Below are 13,026 nucleotides of genomic sequence, written 5' to 3'. Positions count from 1 at the left end.
GCACCAAACACTCAAATAAGTTGCCACATGAACACTCCTTTTTTATAAAATGAATGTTGCTTATTGAATATTCGGTGTCATTAAGTATTATTAATCACAGTCCAGCTAGTCTGTACCCTGACTCCATGTGCCTTCTTCTCCAAGTTGGCTAAGACTTCGCATGCTTAAAGTCTGTAGATAAAACTACCGAAAATTAATTTCTTGTTCTCATTCACTCCACCACATAAATAAAAAGTGAGATTCAATTCACCTTCTTATATTATACTCAAAATTACAATTCAATACATGATAAATGATGACAGCCACCATCTCGTACTTAACGGATCTGATATTCAACTTGATAATTAACAATTACAGTACATTCATTATGTCTGACATTTTGCATTCTTAGATTTCATGAGCCTCTTTTCTCTGCACCACCCACTCCATAGGGCCCTACCCCCAACTCAGCAGATAGGATCGTCTGACTGATATCCACTTCCGTACAGTCACTAAATTGTTATCTCTGGTATCAGCACCTACAATTTAAAGCACCTCCCAACAGTGGAATGCTCACCACTTATTGAGTACTCTGTCAAAAATGGTTCAAATGGCTCTGAGCACTATGGGACTTAATGTCTGAGGTCACCAGTCCCCTAGAACTTAGAACTATTTAAACCTAACTAACCTAAGGACATCACACACATCCATGCCCGAGGCAGGATTCGAACCTGCGATATGTATTTAAGGACATGATACCTTTCATTCAATTAATAGGATGTATCACTACAAGTATTTTACTAAGCACATTCCCATAGGATGTGGTATGCTCTTGCCTTCATCTGGCCTTTCAACTGACTTAACCAACCAGTTATAGAAGCAACTACATTTTAATGAGGACTCCAAATCATGATGAAAGTCAGCATGTTTCACATTAATAAACATTGCCAGAGATGAAAGAAGTGATAATGAAAGGTAAATATACTCTGACTAAGAACTGAATGCCAGGCATTTGGATCCACATATTGTCAATTAACCACAAAACCACCAAGCATAATCAGTGCCTATACACAGTAAACACACACACACACACACACACACACACACACACACACACACAGTGAATGACATTGTATTGAAGAAACATAAACATGTCACGAAGATAGAAATAAATTATCGAGTCAACTTCATGCATAGAAAATTAGAAATGCTGCTGCTTTAAGCTATTTTGACAAAGAACAGATTGTGATAGCATATCAGCTGATGATTAGTATCATGGGAACAGTGAGGCTCACTGAAAGAACACATGCTGATGCCAATTATACCTATAACAATAGCATGAATGCCAATGAATTTATTAGTATATGACAAGGTGATAGATGTCAAAAAATGTGAAAAATCGCAGGCTTGTCTGTTACTTAAAGTAGTGTAGAGATGATTTTGTGGCACCAAAATGCACAACAAAGTGCTGGGAGAGTCTCGAATGTGTTGTTTGTAGCACAATGATCAATCCAAGTTTTTTTCAAACAGAGCTCTGTAGCACACATCCCATGTATATTCCACTATTGAACTAACTTTTTCACCATTAGAATTCTAGTGGGTAGGAGAACATAGTTTCTGAACCATTGAATAATGAAGATGAGTTGTCTGATCACATGAATCTTGTTTCCAGGTCATCATGTGCGGATATGCCATCTCCTGTTTCCAGTTTATCATGCAAGGGTATGCCATCTTCCAGAAGGCATCAGATTCACAGTTACCACAAGCCAGTGGTGACAGCCTGGGGATATATTCACCAGGTCGATACCAACACCTTTGATTACTATGGAAGACACTGTGAAAGCTGTAAATTGCATGAATATTATTCTTTATCACCTGCATCCTTTCATGGTTGATGATCTTTGTATTGAATGTGGTATTTACTAAGACACCTGTCAATGGCTTAGTGCAAAAAACATGCTAATTATTTTGTGAATGATGCTGATAAATTCAATTGATATTCTGGCTCCAGAATTTCCTCACTGTTTTTCTCTCTTTATTTTCCATGTGATCTATTGCATGTCATCTGCACTGACAGGTTCAGTTTCTTTGAGCTTATGTTCATTATCATGTGCTTTACCAAATATTGGGCATTTCTGAATCTTTTCCTCATACTGAATCAAAATTGGTGGAGTACCAAACAGATCAATGTATGACATTCCAGTCATGGATTGGTTGAATCATCAGATGACTACACAGTAAGAGGGATGTTACTCGAACAAATGCTGAGGAACATCAAGACCTAAATATTCAACATGACTGTTGTAAGTAAATGGTAGTCTGTAGCAAATGGTGTGTATTCTCTTCCTGTACATAGGTACCATTTTCTTTGTGGATAACTCTTGTGTATGAGCACATATATAATTTAGGCACTGTACTCCATTGACTGATTCAAGGGTGTGGAATGAGTCAAAACTTAACATTATTAAACAAATATACCAACAGTGAACTGAATCAGTAGTGTACAGTAATAACTAACTTATCATTAATGAAATAATGCTCAGTAAGTGTGGGTCCAAGGTTTTGCTCTGCGAGAGGGGTTCACAGTTTGTTACAGTCCCCTTCCCCAAGTACATGTTGTCATTCCCCCAGTTTTAATGAGTCACTGATTTCAATGACAATATCAACAATAAAATGTTTTAATGTGATAATAAGTACAGTGCCAATAGGGATTTGGATATGCAGAATCTAAGCATTTAGATAATATGTATTAGTTGCCAACAGGATGTACTTTAAATAATGAACATGATCTTGATGTCATTTGGAAATATGAGTAAATCAAAACTGATGTAATGATGATGTATTCCACATTCTTCCTTTCACCTATTTTAAAACATGTCTCATTTAACTCACACACACTCCATGAAACTCTTTAAATACCAGTGTTGCACTTATACACATTTGCATATTCTTTGTATAATGGGTAATGACTCAATAATCTTGCAACCTTTATACATTTCACAAGAACTGTGTTGAGTTTTAGACTCAGTTTTTACAACAAAGGTATCATTCCAAAATGGTGTAACCGATTTCAGTGCCTCAAAGGGTGTTCAAGGTCTCTGACAATGAAAATGAAATGGCCTACAACAAAAAATTTAAGTTGCCAGCACTTCACTGATAAGACAACTTATTCCTTTAATTCTGTTACAGAATTCATGTCTATTCTACAAATCATGTTTACCATTTCTTCTTATGATGTGGAATGTGTCAACTTGTTCACAAAATACCATTTTCTTTGAGTTTATATTGTTACATACTGGCTGTTTATTGCGTGTTTCATATGATTTTATATATTAAACATAATTGTAGATTTACATTTATTAGTTAAGAGTGCATAAATATGTAGTATTGTTCAGTTAAGAGTTCCTGTGGCAAATATGGGGAAGATAAATCAGAAGTGATAATAATTTATGTTTAAAAATAGTTTTGTATTCTATTAACAACTTTTAATCATTGGAGAGGGGATGAAAGACCTTTACTACTGCAATTCTCTCTTTTTCATGATGGAACTATGATTCTATCAATAGTTTTCATTTTTATCACCATAATTTTCTTACGGTGTACGTAAGAGCAACAGAATATGTGAGAAACAACAAGCTGTTTCACATTTTGGCAACGTGAAACTAGCAATGCACTGACTGAAGGAGAAAGGAGACACAACAGACAGAGCTATTGCTCACGGCAACATCCCACTTTGACAGCGTAATCGGTGGAATTTCTGTTAACGAAAATGCTTTCTACAAAATTATTCACTGTCGAAAACAGAACATGCCGAGCTGTGTATGGCTGCAAAAAAACAAATGAGTTGATTAGTTGTCTTCATTACCTTGGACAAGAACTTGGAACAGTGAATGTTATATGTGAATAAATCTATGATTTTACATAATCATGTTCACATATTGCTCCATGTATGACAAAGATTTGCTCAGTGTGTAATGACAGAATCTGTACATTGCAACTACATCTGTACTTTGCATATCCATATAAAGCACATAGCAGAAGATATTCTTAAATATTCTTTGGGCCATATATTTCTTCCCATTCATTTACAGACAGAATGATTACTTATATACCTCTGAGTGTGCTGCTAGTATTCTATCTCTACAAGCAGATAAGTAGCAGGATGTAGCATTTTTCCACAATTCCTCCGTTAAGAGAGTTTATTAATATTCTGCAGTGAATGAAATCCAGTGAATCATTTTGTTACAACTTAATCTACATGATTGTACCACTTCGTTGTTGCTTACTGGTAGCCATATGACTTGAGTTTTTCTAAGTGTAGCCATTAATCGTATTTACATCAACATACATTCTCCAAAAGCCATTATACTGTGTGTGGCAGAGGGTACCAAATACCACTAGTACACATTTCCTTTCCAATTATTCACAATTGTGGCAAGGGAAAAACAACTGTCTATATGTGGCAGTATGAGCCATAATTTCTCTCTTCTTTTCTTCGTGGTCCTTACACAAAATGTATGTAGAATCGTTCTGCAGTTACCTGTAAACAACTGTTCTCTAAACTTTCTCAACAGTGTTTTGTGAAAACGATGCCATCTTCCCTCAAGGAATTCCCATTTGGGATCACAAATTGTCTCCACAACACTTGGCTGTTGATCAAACCTACTGGTAACAGATCTAGCAGCATGTTTATGTATTGTTTCAATCTCTTCCTTCAATCCTACCTGCTGGGGATCCCAAACACTTGAGCAATACTCAACAACAGGTTGCACAAGTGTTCTATATGCGGTCTCCTTTGTAGATGAGCTACACATCCCTAAAACTCTCCCAATAAACCAAAGTTGACCATTTGTTTTTGCTTTTTCTATTACTGTCCTCACATGCTTGTCCCATTTTATATTGCTTTGAACCATTATGCCTGGTTATGTAATCAACTTGACTGTATCAAGCAGACACTGTAAATACTATATTCAAACATTACAGGACTGTGTTTCCCTGCATTAACTTACATTTTCTTATGCATTGCAATGTAAAAGGATCACTTCATCTACTTTAAGAGCTAGTACCCAGTCCTTGCACAAGATAGACATTTTATCCTCAGGTAAGTATATGTTAACAAAATTTATATTTTTGGCAACTTCTTTATGAATGAATCATTTTTGAAAAGTCCGATAGTTGAACTAATACTATGTGCCAAGTAATTTATGTATAACAGGATCAGAATAACCCTATCACACTGCTCTGAGGTACATTTCAATTACTTTTCTGGCAGCAGATCTTAAATGCTTTTGTGTCACTAGACAACTCTCCACCAAGGATAATATGCTATGTTCTGCTTATCAAGAAATAATCAATCCCATTGCAATCCTGTCACGATACTCTAACATCTAATTTCTTTGGTGTGTGTGTGTCAGAGCAGTATGCTACTGAATCAAATACTTATTGAAAGTCAAGAAACACGGAAACCACTCTTCTCTGTATTTATGACGATTAAATTATTGTGTATAAAGAGTTCAGGTTGGGATCTATGTGATAAATGTTTCTGGAATCCACAATGATTTCCATTGGAAAGGTCATGATGTTCCCAGTAGATTATTATTTTTGAATGAAGAATATAGAGAATGACCCGATTTTAAGACTACATATTTACTGATAAAAACATGTTTTAGCTATGCTATTACAAATTCTCTATGTGTCAATGAGCAGCAGCACGAAAAACATCTAGACCATAACTAGATTCATCATAAACTTTACACAATATATCTGCTTCTACAGAAGTTATGGTGCCTGTTATTCTGTTCTTCACTTCTTCTGTGCGATGAGATAAATGGGAGATGAACGTACTTTCCTTCATATATCCCCCCAAGAAAAATCGTATGGGTCATGTCTAGCAATCTTGGAGACCAAGAATGCAGGACAGTGTCTTGGGGTCCAGTGCACCATGTTCAACAATGGCCTCCAAGATCACCAGACATGACCCATGCGATTTTTTCTTGTGGGGATATGTGAAGGAAAGTGTATTCATCCCCCCTTTGCCTCATCACATAGAAGAAGTGAAGAACAGAATAACAGCTGCCGTAACTTCTGTAAAAGCAGATACATTGTGTAAAGTTTATGATGAATTTAGCTCTTGTCTAGATGTTGAACGTGCTGCCACTGGTAGACACACAGATCATTTGCAATAGCATAGTAAAACTTTAAGATTTTTTAAGTATTTTGCAATTTATCCAATGTTTGTAATTCATTTTCATAAAAAAATACAGAGTTTTTAAATCAAGTTATTCTTTTTCAAACACCCTGTATTTTAGACTTGCTTTAAATGGAGGTGACACACAGTGTGGTAACTCTATGGACGCAGTCTGCTTCATTTTTGTAACTGAATGTTGCTTGCATTCCGTTCTGATTTGTTGACAATGTTCACTGCTAAGTGGTTATACAGTAAATCATGGTGAAGAGTGAAGCTAACAACAACCAAATTCGGCATAACATCTGTTGAGCTATAGCGATTTCAGTTGCTTTTCACATCACTAGCAATGATTATTATGTCGCCTATCATTATGGGGATATGACAAATAGTGGTAACACTTGTTGATTCTTTGTAAAGGAATATTTGAAGACAGAATTCAACTCTCTCTTTATGCTCCCTCCCCCCTTTATTATTATTGGGCAACAATGGTTAAGGTCCTATGTTAGAAGTGTCCAGATACTTATTTTTGTGCGATAGATATCCTTCACAAATGGCAAAAAAAAGTGTCTTGACAGAGCTCTGATGACAGTGGTTTTTTAGTGGTTAGTGGAAGTTTCAAGAACTGCCATTCTAATAGCTAAGACTGTTTCAATTAATAACTGTCTACCCATGTTTTATGCTTTGCTTTGTACCTTTTGTGCAACAGATGCAATTTCTAACAAAATTTCCGATATTGTTTGTGTAACAATGAAGTTATCTATCACTCATAATCATTCTGTTAAATACCTTCATTGTAAGATCAAATGAAGCTTTCTCCCGTAACAAAAGGCAGGAGAAGAAGGAAAAAAGTACAAACAGTTACGGTGGTGTTTCTTATCGGGAAATTAGGAAGGTTGCACAGCACGCAGGAACTGGAAGGAGGGCAAGGATTTTGCTAACACATTGTCCGATGGAGATTGCATCCGTCATTAGATACCACATAAGTCAGCTGTGCATACCACATAAGTCAGCTGTGCATACCACATAAGTCAGCTGTGCATACCACATAAGTCAGCTGTGCATACCACATAAGTCAGCTGTGCATACCACATAAGTCAGCTGTGCATACCACATAAGTCAGCTGTGCATACCACATAAGTCAGCTGTGGAGCAGGAAATAAATTGCCAAATGTGACTGGAATCCTAGTGCATTCTGCTTGCAATACAGATCTGCCCATTTCTTTCCAAGTTCCACTTGTTTATAAAGGGTAAGATTTAGGGGAACAGTACAAAGGAATCACAAACTGCAATTTGTGGTTCACTGGATCCTTCAAAAATCAACCGAAATAGTATGACAGATTAATTTTCAATGATGCATGTTTTTATTGATTTTCTTGCCTTAGAAAAAAATGTATACTATGGCTATTGGCATAACCTTTATATTTATGAACGTTTTGTTCTTGAATTTTTACAGTTATGAATACAAACCCCATCTGGGGTAAACATACTTTGAGATGATTTTAAATGCATCTAGTTGTGGAAAAAGTGCACTGCATGCTTACTGCTTGTTTCTGCATAATGAATAGTTCATGGGTAAACAAATATTTGCTCAAAAATATAACAACACAGAATATTACTTCATCTGTACTCCACAAACCACCTCACAATGGGTGGAGGAGGGTATTTTTGGTACTATTATCATTTCTACTCTTCCACATTTCATTCACAAACAGTGCTTGGAAAAAATAACTATAGGTAAGCCTACATGAAAATGAACAATTAAGGATAAAAAAAAATGGCTCTGAGCACTATGGGACTCAACTGCTGAGGTCATTAGTCCCCTAGAACTTAGAACTAGTTAAACCTAACCAACCTAAGGACATCACAAACATCCATGCCCAAGGCAGGATTCGAACCTGCGACCGTAGCGGTCTTGCAGTTCCAGACTGTAGCGCCTTTAACCGCATGGCCACTTCGGCCGGCTAACTAAGGATAAAATTTTGATACCAGAACTAGGTGCTATACACATAACAAAAACTGATGAACTCATATTACGGAGCTTTTCACAAATCTATGTGATTTCTAACTATCATTCTTATCAGTGTGATTGAAATTTATCCCTGTATACATTGCTTTATTACGTGATATTTCCTGTTGCTGTAACATTGCTGTGAAAGGCAATCTACAGAACAGCATTCAAAATCTCATTTCCATTAATCTCTTCTGATCAGGTGTTTTTGGCAGACTTTATTGTGATTCTTGCATTAAAGCCAAAAATTCAGTATCATTACAAAATACGAGATTTACAAAAGAACAGGCATTGGAGTGAGCCAACAGTTTGACAAGTAAACATAAATTTTCTGCTAGCTGGAAGACAACAGTTCAAACTGACAGTAGTTGAGCATGACTCTTGGTTTTCATTGGTTAATTACAAACTAACCTAATTAGCAACTGTACTGTACATTTCGGATTAACACAATAGAGTGCATCAGACAGTTAATAACTTTTTTTTATCTTCAAGTTGTTTTACCTGCAGGGAGAATCTTAATGGGGGCTGAATTATTTTTCTATATAGAACACACCGGCAGCATAAGATTGGTATTTCCAGCTAATTACAAATGCTTGTCTGGGACATGACTACTCCATTTCCTTATATTTCATAACAGAATTTCAGTCCTTGTGAAACAGCTCCAACACTGCCAGGTGTTACTATCTTAAATTAATGTGTGTATTTTCTACAATGCAATACAATTTCAAAATCTAGTGGAATAATGAAGATAATAAACTATGTTTAATATAACGCTGCAAATTTCAGATGAGAAATAACAACAACAATAATTTAAGCTTCAACCCATGTCATAACCAAACAAAGCGTGAGCCTGGAAATAAAGTGTTGGGTTTAAACATCCTGTTGGCAATGAGGTTATAAGCGACAGTGCACTGGTTTTGGTTGAGCAAGGATAAGGAAGTGAACTGGTGATGTCCTTTCAGAAGGAATGGCCACAGCATTTTCCCTAAAATCAATTTACAGACACCATGAAAATCCAAATTGGAATTTTAAGAGGGGCAGGGGGGGGGGGTTGTTTCAGCCCCAACCTTCTGATTCTGAGTCATATGCCTTAACCACTATAATCCATGGTGTCTGATGATGGGGCCATATATTGTTGTTTGGAGTATAATGGACTAAACAAACAGTGAGACCAATGCAAAGTACAACACTAAATATAACATTTAGATATTTTGTTTTCCTTTCCAGGTATGGAATTCAAAACATGGGATTGAACACACAGAAACTGACGTTTGTATAGAAACTGTATAATAGTCAGGAGTCGATATGCAGACATTCGATTAGGTATGTGAATAACATACAGGAGAGTGCCTGAATAAGATTCTTGGTTAATATTTGTTACTGTGGAGCCGAAAATATATACAAAGTATTAGCTTACAAACAGCACAAGATAAATAGCACTATCCCAAATGTAATAACAAATATTAGTTTATAAACAAAAACACACTTTTTAGGCTGTTTCTAGAAACTAAGAAACTTAGCACCAATAGTTCATGTAACACGAAATTTGTAATGAAAAAATTTAGAAAAGGGTTCACTATTTGTCTTATGGTATGTAAGTCTACAAACAGTGAATGAAAGTATTGTTATTTACACACGTTTCTGTTTCACACACTGATTTCCTTTACTTCAACAGAAATTGTAGTATAAATACAGACAGTGTTCTCTATGGGTGGTGACATTTAATAGCAGAAATTAAATCAAGCAAATGAAATAGGTACGAAAACTGAATTCTCAGTATTTCCATTTCATTGACAAAGGCTGAATAAAACATGCTCAATTTCCACAAACGCAGTCTTTTTACATTTTATCTTTATTCAATGTAGCAGTTTTTGTACAACGAACTCCAACATGAGTCAAATCAAACATCATATAGGGTATGGCAGGGGTAGTTTGGGAGGGAGATACATCACCATAGGCATTCCTCAGAAAAAAATATGTTAGCCACTTATAAGTTACTGAGAAAATTTATTTACAAATATCCTTCCACATTATTGACAGCTGTGCGACATGAACACAAATGAACTAAAATAACGCCTGGTTTTGGTGCCTACATAAATTTGGAGTAATAAGTTACTAACATTTATCGCAATAAAACACAATTCGGTAAAGCACTCTCAAAAACACAACTATTCTTCATAAACGTTGAAAAATACCAAAAAATCTGGTGTTTATTTACATAGGGATAAATTATGTAAATACAGACTGGTAGACTCTCCAAACTTTACTTATTCAAAATTAATTACGAAAGAGACGCCATTACATCGTAAGTGAAAACAACACACACTAGCAAGCCAGTTCTATAATTTCCAATAATCTCATTAAAATAAACGAAAAATTGTTTGAAACTGATTTAGTCTGAGAACTGTCATCATCTACCGACTAAACAAATATCTACACGATGCGGTTAGCCTATTATCAGCTTTCAAACTAGTAGTATACTGTGTCAGCGTCTATGAACTTTTTAGCCCATTACTGTGTGGTGTAATAGTAAAATTAGCCAAGAGTTTCTATGTGATTATACGAATAATTCAACTGCAACAGTTCATCAGTATCAACCATACTGTCCAAAGTATATAAATCTGAGAATGTACACTTGCACGAATTCATGTGCTTATGGAGAATTAATGCTTGGCATTAGCTGGAGTTACACTAATTCGCCTCACAGTTGAATGCCATGTTTGGAACCGCTGATTACAAGAACACGTAACAACAGTAACGGGTGTGAAGCAACAGACGTGAACATACATATAAGTAGTAACAAAAAAAAAATTCTGTTCAAACCACTACAAACATACATAATGCTTCTTTCAGATAAGAACGTACTTAATAGAATTCCAGTTCGGTTCCCAGCGTCCCAAGGCTGGTACAGAATTTTACGCTGGAAAGTTAGTAACTATAGTTAATAGGATTGGGGTTATGTGCGGCTTCTACCGGAAACTTGACATCTTACTGTCTACGAACATCGCAAAGATAGCAATATACTTCGAATTGTCAAAAATAAAAAACTTCAGAAGATGCATCATCCCCAATCATTGACAGAAACCGAAGATGAGAATGGTATAACGAACGTCTTGCATTAATATGTTAACGTTACGTTGTTTGTTGACGAATTAATACTAGTTATACTAAGCGAGAGTAAATTTATGAAAACTGGCATTTTGTGTTTCTGCTCCCTAGAATTTGCATGTTCACTGAAGAATGCTGTTTTCATTCCTGGAACCAACAGGTGAGTATTTGCTCCAGCGTCACTTTATATCTACGTTATGTACAGATTATCTCCATAGCGACGACATTTATAACGAACGATTTTCTTTCTGCGTCCGATTGCAAAATAATTTCTGTTGCCCATTTTGGCAAGCGACACGACGTGAAAATCGGAATGTCTCGACCATGAGCACAATACCATGCCTATTGCTTGTTTATTGTGGCATCATTTAGTTATAGTGAGATGATAATTGAAAATGGGAAAACATGTTGTCGATAGGTACTGAACAAAAGGATTCAGTAAGTATTTTGTAACCCTGAAACAATATTATTTAGCTTGATACAGTATGTCGACCTGTGCTTGGAAAAATGCAAGTTTTGCAAATATTTTTAGAATTTAATGTTCACAATTATGAAACTAAGAATAGCTAAACATGGCATTCATACAAAACTATATTTTTAACATCTTCCTGTGATAAGTATGCTATATTTACCGAAAATAACTTTCAATGCAATGCCTGCAGAAATAAGAACATAAAAAGGATTCTGTAAGAAAGAGCCGAAAAAAATGCTACTATCTGACAAATATCTGTCTATTGCATTGCACTATACGAAGAGTAACGCAAGAATGCCACTTTGTTCGACAATGTGTTTCCTACGTCTGTCGTAAATATTTCTGTTGCTGCTCTTTTGGTTGTTTCAGTGCAGATGGATACCCACTACACCTACTGAAGGGCAATAACATTGAGTGTGTGAACTGTTGTTGATGGAGTGACAGCAGAAGTAAGAAGAAATGGATAGAAGTATTACACAGTAATATTTTCATTGTTTTGTACATAATAAAGACAAATCAATTTTTCACAATGGATTATCTGCAATCTGTGTATTATATACCCTTTTAAAGTGACTTGCCCATATAATTGTGCACTTGCCCCCCAGTGGCCCACATGATGTAGAACAATGGGCATATTCGGAGATTCTTACAGTTTTTTGTGCCCATATTACTTTTATTCTCAAAGAATGGGCTCGTTTTTGCTTATCAGGTCAAGTTTTTCCAGTCTTCTTGGGTTTCTCTGCTAGGTCAGCTGACGATTATGCGCTGGCAGGTTATGTTATCCCTGCTTCTTTAGGTCCCCTTTAACAGATCCAATCCATTTTATCATTTCAGTTAAAGCTTTACTGAGATTGCTATAGAATTTCACAACCTATGTAGTTAGTCTGGTTGGTTCTATCCTTTTAATAACCCTACAGAATTATACTCTGTTTTTACTCCATATGTGAGTAAACATTGGTATACTTTCCATTTCTTTATTTGCTCTTAGTCTTGTGTACCTTCCCAAGTAGAATGTGGACCTAAAATTTCCTCGATTACTTCTCATTCTCGCTTTTGGGTTTCATCAGTGTTGCTATTTTTATTTAAACAAGTATTTCAGCCCTGTAGAGGCACATACTATATCTAAATATCTCAGTTTTATGTATTTTGAGATTATTATTATTATTATTATTCTCATTACATAACATACAGACTGACTGTATCGAAGCAGTCTTTACTCCTGAAGTGAAATTAAATTTGGACACTCATCACATCTGCGCAGACAGATCGTTG

The 13,026-nt window shown here is 35.8% G+C and overlaps 1 protein-coding gene and 1 long non-coding RNA gene across 3 annotated transcripts in view; one reads left to right on the top strand and one right to left on the bottom strand.

Annotated features, from left to right (window-relative positions):
- The window catches only part of LOC126259913 (guanylate kinase), a 51,240-nt gene extending 40,047 nt beyond the window's left edge, over window positions 1–11,193 (bottom strand). For both annotated transcript variants that reach the window (XM_049957003.1, XM_049957005.1), the window contains exon 1: window positions 11,040–11,193. The gene's annotated coding sequence lies outside the window, so the exon portion shown is untranslated. The remainder of the gene's footprint in view (window positions 1–11,039) is intronic.
- Window positions 10,946–12,288, top strand: LOC126259914 (uncharacterized). The gene is made up of 3 exons (XR_007546574.1): window positions 10,946–11,273; window positions 11,394–11,442; window positions 12,124–12,288. It is a non-coding gene; the product is annotated as an uncharacterized LOC126259914 (long non-coding RNA).
- Window positions 12,289–13,026: the final 738 nt, after the last annotated feature.

Source organism: Schistocerca nitens, chromosome 5, assembly GCF_023898315.1.
Source record: "Schistocerca nitens isolate TAMUIC-IGC-003100 chromosome 5, iqSchNite1.1, whole genome shotgun sequence".
NCBI classification, from domain to species: domain Eukaryota; kingdom Metazoa; phylum Arthropoda; class Insecta; order Orthoptera; family Acrididae; genus Schistocerca; species Schistocerca nitens.
Note: the sequence above shows the minus strand (reverse complement) of the source record. Positions and strands in the feature narration are given on the sequence as shown.